This window comes from Antechinus flavipes, chromosome 6 (genome assembly GCF_016432865.1).
Source record: "Antechinus flavipes isolate AdamAnt ecotype Samford, QLD, Australia chromosome 6, AdamAnt_v2, whole genome shotgun sequence".
In the NCBI taxonomy this organism is placed as follows: Eukaryota; Metazoa; Chordata; class Mammalia; order Dasyuromorphia; family Dasyuridae; genus Antechinus; species Antechinus flavipes.
In genome coordinates this window covers 249,233,702-249,256,043 of record NC_067403.1, presented here as the reverse complement: position 1 = coordinate 249,256,043, position 22,342 = coordinate 249,233,702, and the positions used below count along the sequence as shown (strand labels likewise).

The following is a 22,342-nucleotide window of genomic DNA, read 5'->3' as shown; positions in this document are numbered from 1 at the left end:
GGATAGTTCAGTGCTACAGTGGATGAAGGGTTGAACCTGAAGTCCAGAAGATTCATCTTCCTAAATTCAAATCCACCTTCAGATACTCCTTCTCCTAGGCAAGTCATTTAATTGTTTTTGCCTTAGTTTATTCATTTGTAAAATGATCCAGAGAAGGAAATGACAAATGACCATCTTTGCCAAGAAAACCCCAAATGGGGTCAAACCAAACTGACAACGACTGAATAACAATAATAATCTCTATTATCTAGTATCTAGTTATCTAGTAACATAGATGGGATCTGAGTCCAAGCTTTCACATGCTTCAATTTATGTAGAATCCATAGAATTTTGAAATTCTATCTAGTTTAATTTCTTCATTTTGCAGTTGAGGAAATTGAATCTGAAATAGGTTAAAGGACTTGGCTATTATATCACAGGTAGAATTTAAACTCATCTTCCAGACTCCAGGCTAATCACCTTTAAGATTATTACCTGATGCTTGATACTATACCTCCAAAATTGTCTGTTGTGATTTGGGTGGAAGCATTTACTTTTGATCTCTCCTTGTCCTTTCTGTCTCCACACCCTGGCATAACTAATTCTTCTCAGCAAAGAAAGCTAAGAAGAAGGGAAGAGGAAAAGTATCCCTATTTAATGAATGTCTTTGCACAGTTGGAATACAGAAGCAGCAGCAGCAATTAATCAACCATTTTTGGTGCACCCATATTCCTCTTCTTTTCTTTGAAATTTAGAAGCGTTCAAAGCTTTAAATTAAAAAAAAAATAAGGAACAGAGGGCTGGCTTCAAAGACATGAATATTGATTTAAGTCTGTCCTCTGACAAATACTGAATATATGACCCAATTCCCAATGCTGCCGATGGTACATCAGAAATCATGGCAGATCTATATTTCCCAGGCAATTTAATTATTAAATGAGTTGTCTGGTGGTGGTAACCTTAGTGCCAGTGGATAAACTTGAGCGAAGCATTCACTGGACAAGAGGGGCTTCTCTGTCCCATGTCTCCCGTAGACACGTCAGGTGAGATGTGGAGAGGAGACTGAGGGGAAAGAGAGAGCATCAGGATAGGGAGTGGGGAATGGGAGTGAGGGTGGAAGCTGACAGGCAGAGAGGGAGCCGCAGTTGACTCTGCTACTGCTGCAGCTGCTGCCGCTGCTATCATCCATCTGGCTCCCCTCTTCCCCACAATCATCCCGGAGCTAGCAATTCGGGTGCTCGTGGAGAGATGAGGAGTCTCCAAGCCCGGGGCACAACAGAGCTCACACCCTGAGCCCAGGGAGGAGGATTGAAGAAGGAGGAAGAAGAGGAGATATTTGGGGGAGGTTAAAAAGAGGGGAAAGGCTCCCATCTTTTCACCCTCCTCCAAGGTGGGAGAGCAGGAGTCTTAACTGATGTCACTGCCTGGAGAGACCTGAGGGGAAGGCGATTGGTCCTAATTTCGGAACTGGGGCAAGCTGGGTAGAGAGGAAAGAGACAGCTGCATCCTCTTGCCCAGTGGAACTTCTCAGAAACGGCTTCGGCTTTCCGTAGGATCCTGGGGGAGTTGCTGTTGCACCAAAAATCACAAAACCTTCTTTCTTATTTGATGCCTTCTTCCAGCAAAGTGGTGATGATGTCTAATAGCTCGACGAAGCCGGAGAAGAGTTCTGGGAAATCATGGCCCCGGTGCGCTTTTGCTAGCAAACCCCTTCACCTCAGAAGGTTAGAGAAAGCTTTGAGGGGCTGCGATCCAAACCCTAACCTGACTTCCTTGCCTGTCGACACCCCAATTTATGAATTTTCAGAGGCTTCTCCCGCATGGATGGGGAATGCCCGGTAGCACTTACAAAAGGGAACCTGTTTAAAGATTCAAAATGTGTGCAGAGCTTGGGAACCAGGTAAGCGGGATGCTGTGGGGGGGCTCCAGAAAGCCTGCCACTCCACACCAGACTTTGGCACGCTAAGGAAGTGAGCATAGCCTCTGTCCAGCAGATCTCGACTCCCCAGGCTCACCAAAGGAAAGCACAGCGATTCGAGATGCAGCCGCTGCTTTGTCTGCGGCTGAGAGTGTGAAATGAACAGCTCCCCACTCCCCCAAACCGACAAGAAATTCTCTAAAATGATTGGCCGTGGTTTTGAGCTGAATGATGACGATTCTGCTCAAGGAGGAGGAGATTCAGAGATATATAGTGCAACAATATAGGGGAGATTCGACTCAAAAAGGAAAAGATGGCAAACATTTTACACTTCATGAGCTGACTGTTAATGAAGCAGCCTCTCGGCTCTGTGCAAAAGACAATATACCTTTTGATAAGAAGAGAGAGAGAGACCCTTTCTCGGCAGATTTCTCAAGAGCTCACTTACATTTATAAAACAACCAAGTCTTGGATGGAAGAGCAGATTCAAGACAGGAGCCTTGAATGTGGAGGAAGAGATGAATTATCCCCCAAAGGAATTAAAATAGAGGATGGACTCTCAGATTTCCAGGATACTGTGCAGACCCTTTCCCAGCAGGAAGCTGTAAAAATACAGTGAACAGTAGACAAAGCTAAATATGAAGGATTTGCAGTAGGCTGAAAGGGCGATGGCAAAACAGATGGAATTCCTTTGCATCCAAACTGGTAATGAGAGACTACAACATTCAGAAAAGTGATTGCTGGATTTTACAGCAGAGCTCTGAAGACCACACCCATATGGCTTGATAGTAGGGTGAACAGGACAAAGACAATTTACAAAATTGACAGCTTCCACATTTTGGGATGTGTTTATTCCAGTCATGAAGCCAAATCTCAGTCATCAGAAAACCCTGGGAGTTTAAAAGATTTTCCAAAATCAGCTTTTAACTTGGAATGGAAGATTTTTTAAAACACAGCCTCAAGGTCCAATGTAGTCATGATTCTCCCACTGCACCTTGGGGGGAAAATGGCATCAGATCTGAGGATAGAGCTATATTACAAAAACAAGCCTTAATAGCCAATGTTGTCTCATTCAAGTCAATAGATTTCATAGCCAAAGCTTAAGGACTGGTGTGTCAGTCTGTGGAAACTGAGTGGAGAGGATAGGGGAAGGGATGAAGGCATAGAGAAAACATCACAATCTGGAATTGTAATATTAATAAATTCATATTTCTGTGTAAGTTGTTTCATTATGTGGGGAAGCTTGCAAATTAATATTGTAGTTATACATGATTTAAGAATGTAATGTGTGTTTGTATAACTTATAAAAGTAAAATCCAGATGTTGGGATATGTCTTGGGTTCAGTAGATATAAATAGTTTGTTTTACTTAAAATTTTAATGTCTACTTTAAATCTAATTCTAAATATGATTGTTATACATCAGAATTTAGAAATCTATGGAATTATAGGAAAAAAAGCTAATGAAAGTGACAGGTAAATAGCAGGTTTATTTGTGAAAATAGAAAATAAGCACTTCATATTTTATATTTTAAATATATTTTTATTTTATTTTATTTCATATTTTGAAGGAAGTTTGAGTGGCTATTACCTTAGATAAAGCTGGGCTTTTTAAAGAGGATGTATGTGTGTATATGTGTAAATATATGTACAGATGTGTACAAATATTTGTATAAATGTAGATATATATATATAGATAGATTGATTGATAAATAGCTATATGATATTTGGATTTATCTGTCTATGTCTTCTACATTTTACTTGGTGAAGGAAGGAAAAACCCTCTTTTAATAACAGAAAAGTTGTTGACTGATGTTTCCACTATAAAACTGTTCCACAAATTTTATATATTTACATACATATTAGTCATTTTGACATGATAAGAACATATATCTGCCTTTCTACTTAAGAATAAGAATTTCACATTTGAATCCTTCCTCCCTGATAAAATGAATAGAAGGCTTTTATCAAAACATACTTTCCCTATTGATTTGACAGGCAGTAACAAGATATGAGTAGTAGACAGATCTCCATACTCGTTGCAAAGTAATTCAGTCCTTTGTTGAGAACATGATAGACACCATGAAATGCACCTTTTCTGTCTCCATTTCAGTAGATATGTAATCATTACTCAGTCATCTCATATGTCATACGAAAAATTTGTCAGCCTGGTGTTAAATGAGGTGTCTGTAACTATAATCTATTTACTCTAATGTGTATAATTGTTTTTATCATTTTTGATCTATGGAAAAGCTATATAGTAGAAACACCAGTCTACTTTTCTATTATTAAAATAGGTGGTTTTTATTCCTCTCCATCCCCATCAAAGTTAAATATAGAAAGCAGCCAAACCAGATAAAATGATTCTGCTAAAATCTTACTCTGGAACTGAGTGATCTATTTGACCTTCCACAGTGATCAAATCAGCCCATTAACTCCTAAAATCCTTCTCTTACTTTGCATAAAGAATATAATTCAATGATTTGGAAAATCTTTTTGTTTAGTTATTGCTTAACTATTTTCTGGTGGTGGTAACCTTAGTGGTTGGTTGGTACTGTTGCTATGAAAATAAGCCAGTTAAGGTCTGGGTCAGGACCATTTAGAGCCATATCCTTTGTGAAACGTTGTGTAGCAGCCTGGAACTACTGGATCATGAGATCTTTCTTTTAAAGCTGAGACCATAGTGCTAACATAGTCCAAACCTCTCATTTTGCAGGGGAAAGTAAAATCCAAGTAAGTTATATTACATGCATTAGCTCACAGAATTAGTGGTCTATTTGATATTTGAATGAATATCCTCTTTTCCCAAATCCGACACATTTCTTTCCCTCTTCCCTATACACACTATGCTGCCCTGTAAATAAGCAGCTAATATTTTTAAGGAAAGAAAGGACAGGTAGGTGGGCAGTGGTTAGAATACCAGTTCTTGAGTGAGAAACACCTGAGTTCAAATCTGACAGATAGCTACTTACTAGCTATGTGACTTTGGGCATTTAACAACAACAGCAGCAAGTATCAGGAAGGGAAAGCCTATCTCAGTCTCAATTCTAAGTATTATCAATTCTCTCTCTCTTTTTTTCAGTTCTTAGTCTTTATTATTTTTTATTATAGCTTCTTATTTACAAGATATATGTATGGGTAATTTTTCAGCATTGACAATTGCAAAACCCTTTGTTCCAACCTTTCCCCTCCTTCCCTCTACTTCCTCCCTCAGATGGCAGGTTGACCAAGTATTATCAATTTTCATTGATCCATGATTAGTTTATCTGGAATACATCCTTTTTGTTGTGTAGTTATTTCAGTCACGTCTCACTCTGTGGACTCCATTTGGATTTTTTTTCAAAGTTATTGGAGTGATGTGGCATTTTCCTCTTCCCACTTTACAGATGAGGAAACTGAGGCAAAAAAGGTTAAATGACTTGCCTGGAGTCACACAACTGGTAAATGTCTAAGGCCAAATTTGAACTCAGGAATGTGAGTCTTCCTGATTTTAAGCCCAGCACTGTATTCACTGTGCCACCTACCTATCCTGAATCTCTTTTACCAAGCTGTTAATTCTTTTTTCACAATTTTCCTGCATCCCTCTCATTTCTCTCCCCAATTTTTCTTCACTATGCATCTCTTTCTTTAATACTTCTAGGAATTCTTGTTCAGTTTAAGTCCAATTAGTATTTTTTCCCAAAAACCCAACTTTCTCCTAGGCTTTGTAGCTATTTTCAAATTGATGTCTTCTTCTGAGTTAATGTCTGTCTTTCCTGCCATCATAGCAGCTTTTTATGGTCAGATTCTTCTTTGTTGTTGTTGATTGCTTATTTTCTAGCCATTTCTTGACTTTGATCTTTATGTTAAAGTTGAGTTCTGCTCACCCGACAATGGGAAGGCACTCTCCTAAGCTTTAGGATTTTTGATGCTCCTGTTTTCAGAGCTAGTTCTGAGAGTTTGTAAGTTTTGCTGCTTCCAATATGCTATGATCCTGGGAAAGGTTTGGTCACTGCTCTCCTAGTTTGTGCTCTGATATTTACTCAGGAAGGGAACCTAGTACCCTGCAACTACAAGTATGAATGTTCTCTTTGCTTTGGAACTGTGACCAGGACCCCTGTTCCCTTGTGGCTGATTATCCACACTTCTCTCTACCCTGGAATCAATTCCAAACTATGTATGGGCAATAGAGTTGCCAAGCAGCACCAGATGTACTCAGTGCCAGCAAAAGGTTCATTGTATTCTTTTTCTGACTAGTTGTCTGACTCCCTTACTGGCTCTGAGCTGAGAGCATTCAAAGCTGTCATGGTCAATGTTGTGACCAGTGTGTTAGTGGGCTCCAGACAAGCTTCCACCCTGGTGTCACAGACTTCTGTCAATCTTTTAAGTTTTCTTAGGCTGGAAAAATGTATCACCTGAATTGTTTGTTGTCTCTGCCACTCCAAAATTTAACTTAAGACATTATTTTAAAGTTGTTTAGAAGGGAATGTTTGAAGAGTTTAGCTGGATGGCTGCCCCTAATCCATCATCTTGGCTTTTTCCTAATTATTTTATAATTAGGCAGTGAACCAATGGGAGGAAAATAGTTTTTATAGGCTAAGAAGGTAGTGTTGCCTTGAATCTGCTAAGTAGGAAAGAATTCTCTCAGAGTTTTCAGTGTTGCCTGATTTTCCCTCTAGGATGCTCTCTAGTGTTCCCTCTGGAGAATTTCCCAGAATTGGAAGAATCCCTAGAGGAGGCTCTGGTTGATGAGGAAACTAGACAAAGAAATAGATCAGTTGTTTAAACATCCTTATGGGGAGACCGAGGATAGTTATGGGATGAGTCTTGTGGGAATAATTGTAGTAATTAGAAAAAAGAATGATCATGAAGGAAGTGAAATGTAGTAGAAAGATCACCGAATTACTGAATTTGAAATCAAGTGATTAGGATCTGAAATCCTCTCTTTGCTTCTTCTCAGCTATAGTATTTACACATACACATACATATATGTGTGTGTGTATGTGTGTGTGTGTGTGTGTGTGTATATATATAGGTAGATAGATAGATATAAAATCTTGAACAAATAATTTCCTTTGTATGCCTCTATTTTTTAATATGTAAAATGAGCTATATAACTTCTAAATCCTTGTTCAGGTGTAAATATTAAGAGCCTAAGCATGGGAAGAATAGTGCCCACATTTCATCATATGTATATTGTGAATGATTTAGCTGAAGAAATTCCCTTTGTTTCTACATGTCATTAAGCTTCAATTGCAAAGAGCTTCTGATTATCTAAAGAAACACTGTTGATGTATGTAGTGAGGGAATTAATTCCCTTGGCATTAAGCATTGGGTGGTGAGACCCAAAGAGCAATGAAAAGTAAGTAGGAGAGTAATATAGCTTCCTGGAAATGATGAAGATTCTTTACCAATAGAGCTATGAGTTGACATTCTTAGAAATATTTTAGAAATAGATAGCACTGGACAGAGTTTTAAACTTTGAGTTATGAAAAGTGCAGTAAATAATGTATTAACTCAGAAAAATGTTGTGTAACTGTGAGTGAATCACTTAATTTTCTTAGTTTTGGTTTCCTATCTATAAGATGAAGATAATAGCACTTAGTAACAGCTCACAGAGTTGTTGTGATGATTAAATGAGAATTAACACATGAGATGTTATGCAAATCTTAAAATGTTATAAGTTCTATGATTTATTGTTTCCAGGGTAGAATACACCTTTGCTCAGGTCAAGATAGTAAATATAACTTTCTCTTCGGGACCCAGGATGTCACTGTGAGTCTATTGAAATCTTCTTGGTCATAGAGATAAGAAGTCCTAGTAATAGTATTGATTCTTAATGATCACAAGACTGAAAAGGTCTTGGGATACAGAATGTTAGAATGAAAAGATATCATAGAACATTAAATGCTAGAGTGGAAGGTTCTGTAGAACTTAAAGTGGAAGAGTTCAAATAAACTTTAGAACATAATATGTTTACAGCCAGAAGGTCTTCAGAACCTAGAACATCAGACCAGGAAAAAAAAAACTTGGAGCATAAAGTATAAGATGGAAGGGGCTATAGTATATGAAGAGAAATATACATTTGGCAGAGACATCAGAAGGGGCTTTCTCATTTTATCTTATTCTTTTTAATGAAACAATAAATTTCTATTTCAAGAAACCTTGTACAATAAACACTATACATTATATTTGGAGCTGTCTTTCCACTTCCCTATAGGTGTTTTTTTTTTTTTATTCTCTGCTATCACTTTCTACCCTACTCTTTTTTTCTCCTTTCCTCTCCTGACACCTCCCTCAAAAAAGCCATGATTAAACATATATAATGTATGTATATGTGTGTGTGTGTATACACACTTTTCTAAATCCACCAACTCATCATTTCCCATAGTATGATAAAATTTCATCCCTATACTATCTGTTCAAATGGCCTAAAACAATAATGATCAATGTGGCTGACATATGGTACAGCTTCCCTATCCTTACTCTTTAACCAAATTCATTTTTTCTTTAACTTTGCCTGAGACTAATGATTACTATCCCTCCTTTTTTTCTAATAAATTCTATTCCTGATCATTAAAATTGTTTGTTTCTATGTCCCATTTCCCATCCTTGTTGACTTTTCTTATCCACTTCTACCCACTACCCTGCCTTATCATTTATTTTTTTAAATAATTTTTTATTGACAGAACCCATGCCAGGGTAATTTTTTACAGCATTATCCCTTGAACTTACTTCTGTTCTGATTTTTCCCCTCCCTCCCTCCACCCCTTCCCCCAGATAGCAAGAGTCCTTTACATGTTGGATGGGTTGCAGTATATCCTAGACACAATATATGTGTGCAGAATCAAACAGTTTTCTTGTTGCACAGGGAGAATTGAATTCAGAAGGTATAAATAACCTGGGAGGAAAAACATAAATGCAAGCAGTTTATATTCATTTCCAGTGTTCTTTCTCTGGGTGTAGCTGCTTCTGTACATCTTTGATCAATTAAGGCTCTCTTTATCGAAGAGATCCACTTCCATCAGAATACATTCTCAAACAGTATCATTGGTGAGGTATATAATGATCTCCTGGTTCTGCTCATTTCACTCAGCATCAGTTCATGTAAGTCTCGCCAGTCCTCTCTGTATTCATCCTGCTGGTCGTTCCTTACAGAACAATAATATTCCATAATGTTCATATACCACAATTTACTCAACCATTCTCCAATTGATGGACATCCTTTCATTTTCCAGCTTCTAGCCACTACAAACAGGGCCGTCACAAACATTTTGGCACATACAGGTCCCTTTCCTTTCTTTAGTATCTCTTTGGGGTATAAGCCCAGTAGAAACACTGCTGGATCAAAGGGTATGCACAGCTTGATAACTTTTTGAGCATAGTTCCAAATTGCTCTCCAGAATCTGCCTTATCATTTAACCTACCCCCCTCTGCCAAGAATCCCTCCACTATCCTTTCCCCCCAATCCTTTTCCTCCCTCTTTATCCCATTTCTCTTTAACTATACTCTTATCCCATTCCCATTGATCTATACCATTTTTATATATTCCCTCACCCTATTTCTTTATAAATTTGAAGATTTTTATATGTCCTACTATATATATATATATATAACTATCAGCCCTCCTCCCCTAATTTCTCTGTCACTTTTTTCCACACCTCATTCTGATAACATTTTTTTTACCTTTTCCTGCATAGTATTGCTTTTTATAATCATATTATACTCAACTTTAATCCAATCTTTCTTTCAAACTACTTAATTACTATTGACAATCTTAAATATATGGTTTACATTTCCACATAAAAACATAAACAGTTTGTTCTTATTGATTCCTTTGAAATTAGTATTTGATATTTACCTTAATAGTTCTCTTGCAACCTATACATCATTTTTTTAAAAAATTAAGTTTAGGTCTTTTTGAAACAAAATCCTAAGTCTGGCAATTTATTAAATGGTTTTTTTTCCTGCTCAAGAATATGCTTAATTCTGTTGGGTATGATTTGTTGGGTATGATTTTTGACTGCAACTCAAGTTTTTTTTTTGCTCTTTGCTTTATAGTATTCCAATACGTGTGATCTTTTAGTGGAACCATTACTAATTCTTGTCTGATTCTAATTGTGACTCTGCCATATTTGAATTGTTTTCATCTTTTCATCATAATATTTTCTCTTTATCCTGGAGTTAGTTTTGGAAATTTCGTTATAATGTTCCTATCAGTTTTTCCTTGTATGAACTCTTTGAGATGGTGATTGGTGTTTTTTTTTTCTATTTCTACTTTCCCTTTTTGTTCTAACACTTCAGGACAATTTTCTTTAATTATTTCTTGTATTACTGTATCAAGATTTTTTTTTCTGATCCTACATTTCAAGGGCTCCAATTATTCTTATGTTTTTTTTCTTGACCATTTCTCCAGATCACTTGTTTTTTCTTATGAGATTTCTCATATTCTCTTCTATTTTTCCCTTCTTTATATTTCTTGATCTCTTATTACTTTGATGGCCTGCCTTTTTCCAATTCTAGTTTTCAAAGAATAATTTTCTTCTTTAAGATTGCACATCTCCTTTTCTAGTTGACTGACTTTTCTTTTCATGATCTTCTTGTTTTCCTTGAATTGTTCCTTTTTTCCTTAGATTTTCCTCAATCTCATTTGATTTTTTATAAAGTCTTTTCAGGCAGATGGCCATTTAATATTACTGTTTGGAATAGAGGATGGTTTTTTTTTGGGTTCAGTATTGTCCTTTATAATTTGGTTCTTTCTTCTTTGCCTGCTCATTTAAAAAATTATATAGCAGATTATTTGAATAATCATTTCTAGTCCTAGGGTATGGGAAATGGTGCCTCTGACCTCATGTCATCGTTCAGTTCTTACCTCTTGTCTGCAACTGGATATTAAGAAGGCTACCCTCCCGTAAGTGCCCAATTGCTTCTTCACTCACAGAGTATTCTTACTCTTCCAGGGTCGTGTCTTGGAAGTAGACATCTGACTCTCCATATTCTGTGGGAGGTAAAAGTTCCTGTAGCCTGTAGAGGCTCACCATTGACTGTTTCAGCAGAACTAGTCTGGAAGTGTTTATGCTTCATGTAGATACCTCTGAGGGATTTTCCTTCCAATCTTTTCCTGATTATCCCAGGAGGACTATTGTTTTGTGCCATTTCTATATTTGCCCTAAGACACATTTTTTTCTTGTTTATGGGGGATATCCGAAGAACCTATTCTGCCATCTTTCTACATAATAGATATTTCACAGGTATTTTGGGAATCAAAGACAAAATGACTACAGATTCAAGAATCTATAAAGAGCACAATAAAATAGTACAACATGGCTAAGTAGAATATCTTGATGACACTTGTGAAAGGACTTACAGGATTTATTACCTTTCGCCAGAATGTTGTCTAAAAATTTACCTATTTTTCCTTGGATTTCCTATTTACTTTTGAGAAAACGTGTAATAAACTTGTAGGGAAATATATTTGTACCAATATAGTACTGCAGCAAATATCCTTTTCTAAAAGTTAATTAAGTTGGATTATGTATTAATATTGACTGATGATTGTGGTAGGAAGCATAATGGTGGGAATTTCTTAGCTATAGTATGAAAAAACACCAACTATCAATCCCTCAGAGTTACAAATAATGAGAAGAAAGAGAGTCATCCTATCTCTGAGGAAGTGACTTATTAGTATGAGTGAGAGCAATATAGTCATCTCATATAATGATCCACATATATACTGCTTTGTGTTTTGAGGTCCTGAGAGGTATAGGAGGAATCAATCAAGAAAATGTCATTTATTAAGCCAGCACCTGTGCAATATAATGATGATACAGAAAAAAATACACACACACACACACACACACACACAAATGAACACTCAAGAAGTTCACATTCTAATGGACAATGGATACTAAATAACCAGATATAAAATATATATATATACAGAGATGATGAGTTAATCTAAGAGAGTAGGGCATAACAGTTCAGGGAACTAGGAAATATCTGAGGCAAAAGGCAAGATTTCAATGGGACTTAAAGGAAGTCAGAGAAACTAAAACGCAAAGGTAAGGAAGAAAGGCTTTGAAAGTATGGGAGTTGACCAATGGAAAGATACAGAAGCTATAGGAGATAAAGTGTGGGCTTGAAATAGCAAGTATACCATGTGACCAGATGTGGAAGTGAAGTGAGACTATGTACATGATTAGTGTCAGTCATAAATACTTCATATTCTGGAGTCCGTTTGCATTCAGAATAAGCACCAGCCCCCAAGCTGGTTATTGGTACTAGATTCTAATGAAGGGAGAATGTGGGGGGAAAGAATTAAGAAGGATGATTCTGAGACAAGTGGCTGGGGAGAGACAGATAGACACAGAGATAGACACAGAGACAAACACACACAGGCAGAGAGACAGAGACAAACACAAAGAGACACAGACACACAGAGACACACAGAGATAGAGAAATAGTGAGAGACAGAGACAGACAGAGATGGAGAGACAGAGACAGAGATAGAGACAGAGACATAGAGAACAAGTGTTATAGAGAAAGGGCCAAAAGGATGTGATCTTTAAGTAATCTTAGTCTTGATTAGTGACCAGAGTTACAACTAGAACAAGAAAACTGCAACCTTGATCCAGAGCACAAACAAAAGGCACAAACTGTTAAATGATGATTTAAAAATATGTCCATATTAAGCTGTTGGTTGTACTAGCACTCCTTTAGTAGCATATGTTACTAGGAACCAATAATTGAAATGGCTGTGTACCAGATGAAAAGTTCTATTAATAACATCATATTTGTATCCTAATGTAACTAACTCCCACTCTGTACTAACTGTATTTATCATACTCACTTCTTGCAAAAATTTTTCACACTTTAATTTTTTTATTGAAGTTTTTGTTTTAATTAGTATCATCCCTGATTCTCTTTTTTATTCTACTATCTAGTGAGCAATTCCTTAAATAAACAAAAATAATTAAGGAAAAGAATAATCTCCATGAAATTCACTCATATATTTATTAATTCTGCCAGTAGAGTCAATATCCACAATCCGTAGTCCCCCACCAGAGAAGAGATGAATGTACTCTATCTTCAGGGAAAGATTTGCTCATTATAATTAGGTATTGTTCTATTTTCTTTCCACCCTTCCTCCTTGTTTCCTTCTTCCCTTCCTCTTTTCCTCTTTCCCTCTCCCGTAATCTCTCTTACCCTCCTTAATCCCCTTTGCATTTACATGCTACTCATATGTAACATATATAGCTCCCTCACTAGTTGTAGAGGAGGAAGCAATGGTGCAGAGTATGAAACAAGGTGAGAAGAAAACCTTTCAGGTGCTCTTGTACAGCAATCTCCCATCCCGCCAACTTCACTCAGTCTGTTACTAATTTACTACCTAATTAATTCCCTCGCAGGGTTCAAAGACACTCAAAGGAACAACTTGACCAATAAATTCTCTCTCCTCCCAGTCTTAAGCTCTAAACTCATAGGCTTAGAAAAACACAATGTCATAGTCCCTAACATTAATTAACACTAGCAGTTTATACAAAGACATAGATAAATATTTACACAATGTGTCAACTTTGAACAAGCCAGAACTACATCAGTGTTCTGTAAAGATAGAGGATAATAAGTTGCCGTCTAGGATTTCTCTTACCAACACTGCAATGGCCGTCTCCCCCAAAACACTGGAACCACACATAGTCCAACAAATTGGTCTTCTTCAGGATGCAATCCCCTCGGAATAAGAGTAAAATCATTTGAATTCTTATTTGGAGTTACTTGGTTCCTTTGTGGAATAATAAATTCCATTATCTCATTGGATGCTAAAAATAACAGTTAACTCTCGGACAAGTGTTTTTTTTTTTTACTTTTTTGAGTGTCATTTACCTCTGGGGTAGTCCAATGAAATCCATAGATCTCTTCTCAGAATCATGTTTTAATTGCATAATATAAAATATTACAACAGAAATCTTTTATCTAGAAATATAGTAAATATTTTTCAAACGTAAACCAGTTCATGAACATCAGGTTAAGACCCTGGGGATTTGATCTCTCACAGACTCTTTCTATATGACAATTAACTCTTCAAGTGTCCTTAGGAAAGAAGGAACTTCTTTCTCTCATGGACTTCTTTGGCCATCAAAGTTAATTGACAGTACCTAAGATTTTATTCAGATATAATGCAATACTGTATATGTATTTAAAGTCTCTATGAGAGGGATTATTAAAGTTTGGGTTATACACTATTCTAATGCTTGATGATTTTTTACTTCATTGTGCATCAGTTCATTCATCACTTACTTTACTTCATTTTGCATCAGTTCATGGCTCTTTCTATACTTCTCTGAATTTTTCATATTCATGGTTTCTTATGGCAGAATAATGTTCCATTGTATACCTCAGTCATTCCTCAATTAGTGGGATTCTGTATCACTATCAATTATTTGTTTCTGCAAAAAGTACTTCAATCAATATTTTGATCTTTTGATCTATCTTTGACCTTCTGGGGCATATGCCTCATAGGATGATTTCTAGATTAAAGGTGATGCATGCTCCTTTGGACTAATTCCCATCGCTACCAAAAGCATCTCAGTATGCCTGTCTTTCCATAACTCTACTATCATTGCCTATTTTAATCTTTCATATTTTTTGCCAACTTGTGTCTCATGGTCCACTTTGGCAATCTGATGAATCTTTGAACTTATTAAAATAATGTGTTAAATAAGTTCATATTTGAAAGAAATGTTAAATTTTAAAGGTTAATAAAAACAAGTATTTTTCTCTAAGTTCATAGATTTCCTGAAATCTGTCCATACAATCCATAACAAGAATCTATACAATAACCCTGAATTGTGAAAGTTGTTTGACCTGGTTTTCTATGTTTGCTAATGATATAATGGCTTATATAGAAAATCTCAATTTTAGCCCCAAAGAATAACTATTAAGAGATTCTCCTTTGCAGAAATCAGGGTCCACAGTTGTGGACTATACATATGTTAAACTTTTCTCTTCCTATCTTATTTTTTTGTTTCTTCCCCTCTCTTTCCTTTATATAGGGATGGTTTACAGGGAAGAGATAAGATGGGATATAGAAAATGTAATAGCTCAATAAAATTTATATAAATTTTAAATGGATTTTTTATTATAATAATGCATTTATATTGAACTTTAATGTGAACAAAATACCTCATATTATTTCATTTGTTACTTACAATAACCCTAGGAGGTAAATACTATAAAAATTACTATGAATTTTGTAGATAAGAAAACTGAGTAATAAAGAGATTAGATGATTTGGCCAAGGTCACACAGCTTGTAAATGTCTGAGACTGAATTTAAATCCTTTCTTCTTGACTTCAGACCCACTGCTTTATACAATGTGTACCACCTAGAAGCCTTTCTATGCTTACAATTTACAGAATTTTAAAAAGAAAGGAATGTCTTATATTTTGTCAAATTCTTTTTAGTCAAATATTAATTTAATTACATCTGGAATTATAAAAATGATTATTAATTTTGTTTTAATTTGAATGGTCCTGTCATCCCTAGTACAAATCCAACTTTATCAGAGTGAATATTTTGGGGACATATTTCTGAAGTTTTTGCTTGGAGTTTGTCTAAATATGTTGAAACAATATTTATTAGTGATACTAGTTCATATATCTCTTCATTTGTTTATCAATTCCAGCTTTACATATTGTGATCATATTTATCTTCTTAAAGAAATGTAACACATTTTTTATTCTCAATTTTAAAGAATAATTTATGTAGCATAGTTAATAATTGTATCTCAAATCTTTAATAGAATTCAAATGTAAATCATGTTTCCCAGATGTCACTTTTCTAAATTTGATGGTTTCTTTTTTGTTCTTTTTTTAAAATAAAATAATCAAGATTTGTTTTTCAGCCTATTAATTTGGATTTTGTTAGTTTTGTGTTTTTAAAGTAATTTTCCATTAAAAAAACTTTTCACAAAGCCCTATGTTTAGATTTCGACAATTCTTTTATTTGTTATTTGTTTTTATTTGTATTAACATTTTTGTTAGCTTAAATTTTATCAGTTTTGTTGTTTTTCAAAAAAAAAAACTACCTTTTGGGTTTTTTGAAACAAAATCTTTGGTCTTTTTGTTTTCCACTTTATCAATTAGTCACTCATCCAGATTTCCTCTTGGGGGCTTATTATGGAATTATTTGTTGACCTTCTTTTGTCCTTTTGTTGTTATTAATTGTATAATTGATTCATTATCCTATTTTTTAATAAATATTTTCAAGAATTTTTTTTGAAAAGAGCATCTTTTGCTATTATGTCAGATATTTTGCTGTGTTGTCTCATAATTGTTTTACATAATTAGTGTAATGTAAAAGTTATAACCAAGTCTCCATTTATGTCTGTGTCTTCTGCTTTTGTTCTTTGCATGTATTACTTTTTATTATATTATCCAAATGTGATGTATTTAATGTTTTTGATTGAAAAAATATTTTGAATAAACATGAAAACATGGTCTATTTTTTAAAGTTACTATGTGCTACTGAGAAATATGTATAGTCTTTAATATTCCCATTTAGAAGAGACTAAAAGTCCTTCAGGTCTGAATTCTCCAATAATCTATTCAGTCTATATTTTCTTTTTGTTTACCTTTTTCTGAAATTTACTTACCTTTTGGAGAGAAATGTTGAAGTCTCTTATTATTGTGTTACTCTGTTGTTTTGAGTTTCAATTAACTTTTCCTATGTGAATTTGGATATTCTGACATTTGCAGCAAATATGTTTATAGCTAATATTGATTGAATGTCAGTTTTCTTTAAAGATAATACCATTTCCCTCTTAAGATCTCTTGAAATAGTGTGGTTTTGTTTTTGTATTTATAGCAAATTATAAGTTCAGATTTATTGAGTTTCCTCTATGCTAATAAATTTTGTTCCTATTTCTATTTTTAAAAAATTTTACTAGTTTTTATTTTTTAGATAAGCTTCATGCAATGAACACATTACTTTCCATCTCCACTTCATAACTTTATTTAAAAATCCATTAACATTTAAAATTATAATTACCATGTCTAGGTTTTCTTCATCTACTATCCAAAAAAATTTACACTTTTTTCCCCTACAACTGGTTTGATAGAACCAGTTTGAAGTTAGTCTGCTCCCATGGTTCTACTTCCCTCCCCAACTCCTACTTATATAACTACCTCATGCTGCATGCTTTAAATTTGCTTAAATTCTTAATATCTTTTCCTTTGAGTCATTTTTTCCTCCTCCTTTTTTTCTCCTTCTCTTTCCTTGTCTCAGAGAAGGTGATCTCCAAATGTGCAAATTCCTTTAAGATGAAACCCACTATAAGATCCCTATCATATTGAATGTTTACTTTTTCTCTCATGAGAATTTTATTTAGTGAAATCCTTTATTTTTTTCCCTTCTATCTTCCTTCCTTCTTTCCTTCCATCCTTCCTTATCTTTCTTCATCCCAGTATCTATACCCAAATCATCTCTTCCATTTGTCTATACTACCTGCACACACATTAGCTGTTGAAAGAATAATTATTATCACTTTGCTTTTCACCTATAGATATTATAGTGATACATAATCTTCCCTCTATATCTTACGTTGTAACTTCTTATATCCACAAATCACATCAATTTACTTAAATGGATAGAATATTAATTCAATTCTTCAAGCTTCCCTTTTCCTGGTTCTTTAAGTTCTCCTACAAGGGGCTAAATGACCAGGATGAGTAATAATCAAATATTGTAATCAAATCTTATGAAGACAAGAGCCCCAAAAGACAAGAAGCAGCAACAAAATAGGCCAATGTAGCAGGGATTATAATATCTTTTCCATATTATTTTTATTTTTATGGGCCTTAATATTATCCATGCCAGGAGAACTGCTAGTGTGTGACTCTGGTTATGTCACTTAATTGCTTTCAGTTTCCCTATCTGTAAAGAGAATAATAGCACTCATATCAACAGGTGAAGAATTGGGTGAATGTTAAGTAAAATAAATGTAAAGTGATTTGCAAAGAGCCAAGAGCCAGTCTCTTGGCTGAAATCTTATTTCTATTCTCCTCAACTGAGCCAGAAGTTTAATTATTCTGTGTCTCAGTTTCTTCCTCTGTAAAATGAAAAGATTGAACTAAATAGTCAAAAAGGTCTCTTCTAGTTCTAAATAAATGGTTTTATAATACTGTGGGTGCAGGCTGATAATACTGATTAACTCATGATCTGGCGTGAAGTGTCCTTAACCTGTTCCTCATGAGTTGTAGAGTCCCAATGTACCTCTTTCAGCTCAAAGAAATGACAACCATGTAGAAACATCCTGCTTTCCCCCCGTAATTAATCAATTGTCACATCTGTCCAAAGTTCAGTGGGAATTTGAGGAACTGATGTGGAGATTTCATCTGTATTGAAAGTTGTCCTGATGACATAGGTCATAAAGTGAGATTTGGGGAAGAACCAAGTTCTTTGCTTTGCCCATCTTACAAGTTGAATTTGTGAGTCAAACTTAGTTTTTCTACAGGGACTGGACAGAAAATAGGCTCTTGTTTGGAGAAAATTTGTTTCCAGTACAGAAGCCATCACTGACGGAAGTTTTCCTGGTATCAACAACTAGTGATTTAATAGTTTAATTGTTTTAAGAAGTCTAACTTTATGACTATTCCTGATGTACTGAAATGTTCAGATTTCATTGTCAATCTTGGAAACAAAATATTTTTTTGCAGGACAGTGAGCTGTTAGGACTCTGGGACATTCCCTTTACATATACAAATTAGCAGCTTGTCTATCACTTATATACATTTAAATTGCACAGTGAATATATCGCTGGATATGCAGTCAAAAAGATGAAATTAAATTCTAGTCTTGGACACTTGCTAGATATTAGACCCTGGCTAAGTCACAATCTTTGTCACAGTTTCCTCTTCTATAAAATTGCTCCTGTTGTAAGGTTTGAGTGAAATATTTAAAGTGTTTGGCAAATCTTTAAATGCTAGCTATTAGGGTTGCATTGGGAGAGAACCATATCAAAAGTATCATGTGTGGCTCTGTAGAAGAAGGAGATGGAATGCCTTGCAAGGGAAATTTACTGCTATTTCAGTTTGATTGAAAAGAAGGGAATTAACATGAGATAAGACTGAAATTTTTAAAAGAGACTCAAAATGTGTAGTATTCACATGCAAGAATTTATATTTTTATCATAGAGGTAAGAAGAAGCTTTTTTTAACAGGAAAATTGTGAAGTAAACTATTTTCTGTGTTCCTGTTTTTCTCCCAACAGAGCAATGAATGTGGATAGAAATGAGACTTCTGGTACCATGTTTATCCTTCAAGCAATCTGAGATTAACCAGACTTGTGAGTTACCCTTTTAAAAAAAACTTTTCCTGGGAATCTAACTCATAACTTTGACCCTTGAATTTGGGTTTCATTATCTTCATCAGGAGGATTCACTCCCCCATCTACTTCTTTATTACTTTGCTGCCCTTCATAGACATCTATTTCTCCTTCTCTATTAACTCAAGAATCTTCCCTGACTTCTTGGAAGAAAAAGACAGTTACTTTCTGGCTTGTGCCATTTGGTATATTGTTATGATCTGAATATAAATGTCTGAGTGCCACCTTTTGGCCATCATCGTGTATAACTGTTTGGACATCTGGAGTCCCCTAAGGTACATGCATCTGCCTAACTGTGGGGAAATGGTGGCTGGGGCTTATGTGACTGGATTGCTTAGTAGCCTAGTTCAAGTAACAGCTAGATTCCATCTCCATTTCTATTAGCCAAATATTACAAAACAATATTTTTCTGCGATATGCTTCACATCAAAGCTTTATCATGCTCTAGTCTCTTCATTAGTCAAATAATGATGTTAGTGAAAATGGTTTGATTCAGATTATTTTCATTCTTTATAATTTTCATGTCTTAGCATTTTCTCACAGTCACGAACCTGAAAATGTCCTGAACCAACTGCTGTGATTGTTTCCTATAGAACTGTCTTTTGTATCTGTGGTCTTCTGTCATCTCCATACCATGAACTCTATCATTTATAACCTCAGGAATAAGATCAAAAATGCCTGAAGAGGCTGATGAAAAAGAAAAATTTGAATATAGTTTGAACTATAATACTCTCCTATGTCTTTGTTGTCATTAATTTACAATAATCTTAACACTCATTTTAAGGTGAAAGCATGAGATTTTACTGATAGATGCTGAAAGTCTGTTTTCTTTCTATGTTTCTATGGTTTTTTGTTTGTTTCTTTCTATGTTTTTTTATTTCAATAATGTTTTATTTTTCCAATTACATGTAAAAATAGTTTCAACATTCATTTTTATAAGATTTTGCGTTCCAAATTTTTTTCTTCCCCCTTCCTTGTCAAGACAGCAATCTAGCTAAAAGGGTTACCTATGATAACACATTTTTATTTAAACATATTTAACATTAATAAGCATATTAAACATAAACATAATTAAATAATTAAACATATTAGTCATGTTTTGACATGTGTCATGTTCTTCTGACAAACATGACAGTTCATCTGTAACTATATTCTTGGAGAGTTGCTTAGGGCACTGAGAGATTAAATAATTTATGTAATGGCACAAACTAATATGTATTAGAGAAATTTGAACCTATATGTCCATTAGAGGCAGAATTTGAACCCACATGTCCTAATGACCAAGACATTCCCCTATCTTTTGGACTACATATACGTTAAAGAAAAGATAGGTTTGCCTAAAGAAAAGATCCTAAAATAAATTATACAAGTGTTTTAAAATCATGTAATGGAGGAAAGGTTTAGAAAAGGAATTAACCCCTTAACAGAAGGATTAAAAAGTTTTACTCTTGTAATAGAAATAATATAATGTAAATTGAAATGTAAAAATGTAATAAAAAAGAAATGGCAGTAGGTGAGGATGATTGACTATATATATATAATAAGTTGCTTCTATTGATAATGGTGTGGAAACTGTTCTAGAAATTATGAGGAGGTATTGCCATTTCCAGGGTTCTTATGCATATCTGTAGATTGATATAAGTTAGTCAGCAATTGCTGGTGGAGTTGAGGAAGGTAGGTCCTTTCCCCACAATGGTTTCTCTCCCCAATAATGACTATGGAGGTTTGGCTAAAATCAGATCTGTCGGTTTGGGGGCACTACTATGCCTTGGGTACAGGCTTCTGCACTGCTTACATATCAGGATTTGAGGAAAGGTAGTGGTCAAGATGGGGGTAGTAGCTCGATTTGCCTGCTGCTACCTGTCCCTCTCTAGGGGCACCTTATGACTGCAGCTATGCAAAGTTGTTTGTCCTGTAGGTGGCAGTTGAGAGAACTATATAAATACAACTACAAACCACTGTTTAAAGGGAAAAAAGGCAATCCTAAAGAATTGGAGGAGCCTGTTGTCTGCATCTGTGGAAGTGGTTCTTCCACACTGATAAAATCAGAGATCTCAAGTACTGATTAATTAAGGAATAGTAAGAGTCAAGGTTGAATACAATTATTAACCTACTCCAACTTCCCCCCCCCAACCAAACAAATAAAAATTAAATACCCAATGCCCCTGCTATTACTCTAATCAAACCAACTGATAGAGCCAAAAAGAAATATCTTTAAAATGTTTTTAAAAGAGGCTGACCACAAGAATGAAAGTATTATAGATATAGTTGAAGATCATCTAGATTCATCTTTTGCTTTTTATAGATAAGGAAACTGAGTCAATCCAGGGATGTTAAGCAATTTGGCCAGTCATATTAGGAGGTAGCCATCAGAGCGGAAATTGTAAACTATGTTGATTTACTCTAGATGCAGCATTTTTTGCATGATATCAATCTCAAGGTGTGTTCTTATTTGTGTCCACCAGTTACTTCCTAATTCTGACTTTTGTTTAGGGAAGATTTGGTCCTTCCCTAAGCTTGCCTTTGTGAGTGGATACGGGCATTGGCTAAGGATAAAAGAAGGATATGAATCTCTAGTTTCCTATGCTGTGCAGACAAAACTCTGTGGAGAAGGATCCAGATATCTCTTCCTTTGGCCATAAGCCTGTTGGTTGAATGGACAAGAGACAAGTAGAGGCTATTGTGAACAGTCATGAACCTTAAAGAGAAGAAAGACCTTGGGTAAAACCAGCATGACCTAGGCCAGAAAAGATGGTTGGCTAATTTAAAACAGAACGTTTACAAACTTAATTGCTGTGTTCTTAGCATAGAACTTATTGGCAGTTGCGTCTAGTCAGTTAATCATAAAAGTATTGGGCAAGAGGCTTTCTATGTAGAATGATTTCCGGAAATGGCAGAATGGGGCACTGGAAACCCTATAATAGTGTAGATGAGGAGAGGACAAGAGTCCATTGTGAGTAAAGAAAAGCAGGAATAATGAGGTAAGAGAGGAAGGCAAGTTCCCCTATTTCTATGTACTCTAGCTTTCTCATAACTATTAAATAAAGGAATGGAATAGATGATGCACAAGATATTTTCCACATTCT

The 22,342-nt window shown here is 35.1% G+C and overlaps 1 pseudogene; it reads left to right on the top strand.

Annotated features, from left to right (window-relative positions):
• The first annotated feature begins 1,000 nt into the window (after window positions 1-1,000).
• On the top strand, window positions 1,001-4,375 carry LOC127541636 (NGFI-A-binding protein 1-like; annotated as a pseudogene).
• Window positions 4,376-22,342: the final 17,967 nt, after the last annotated feature.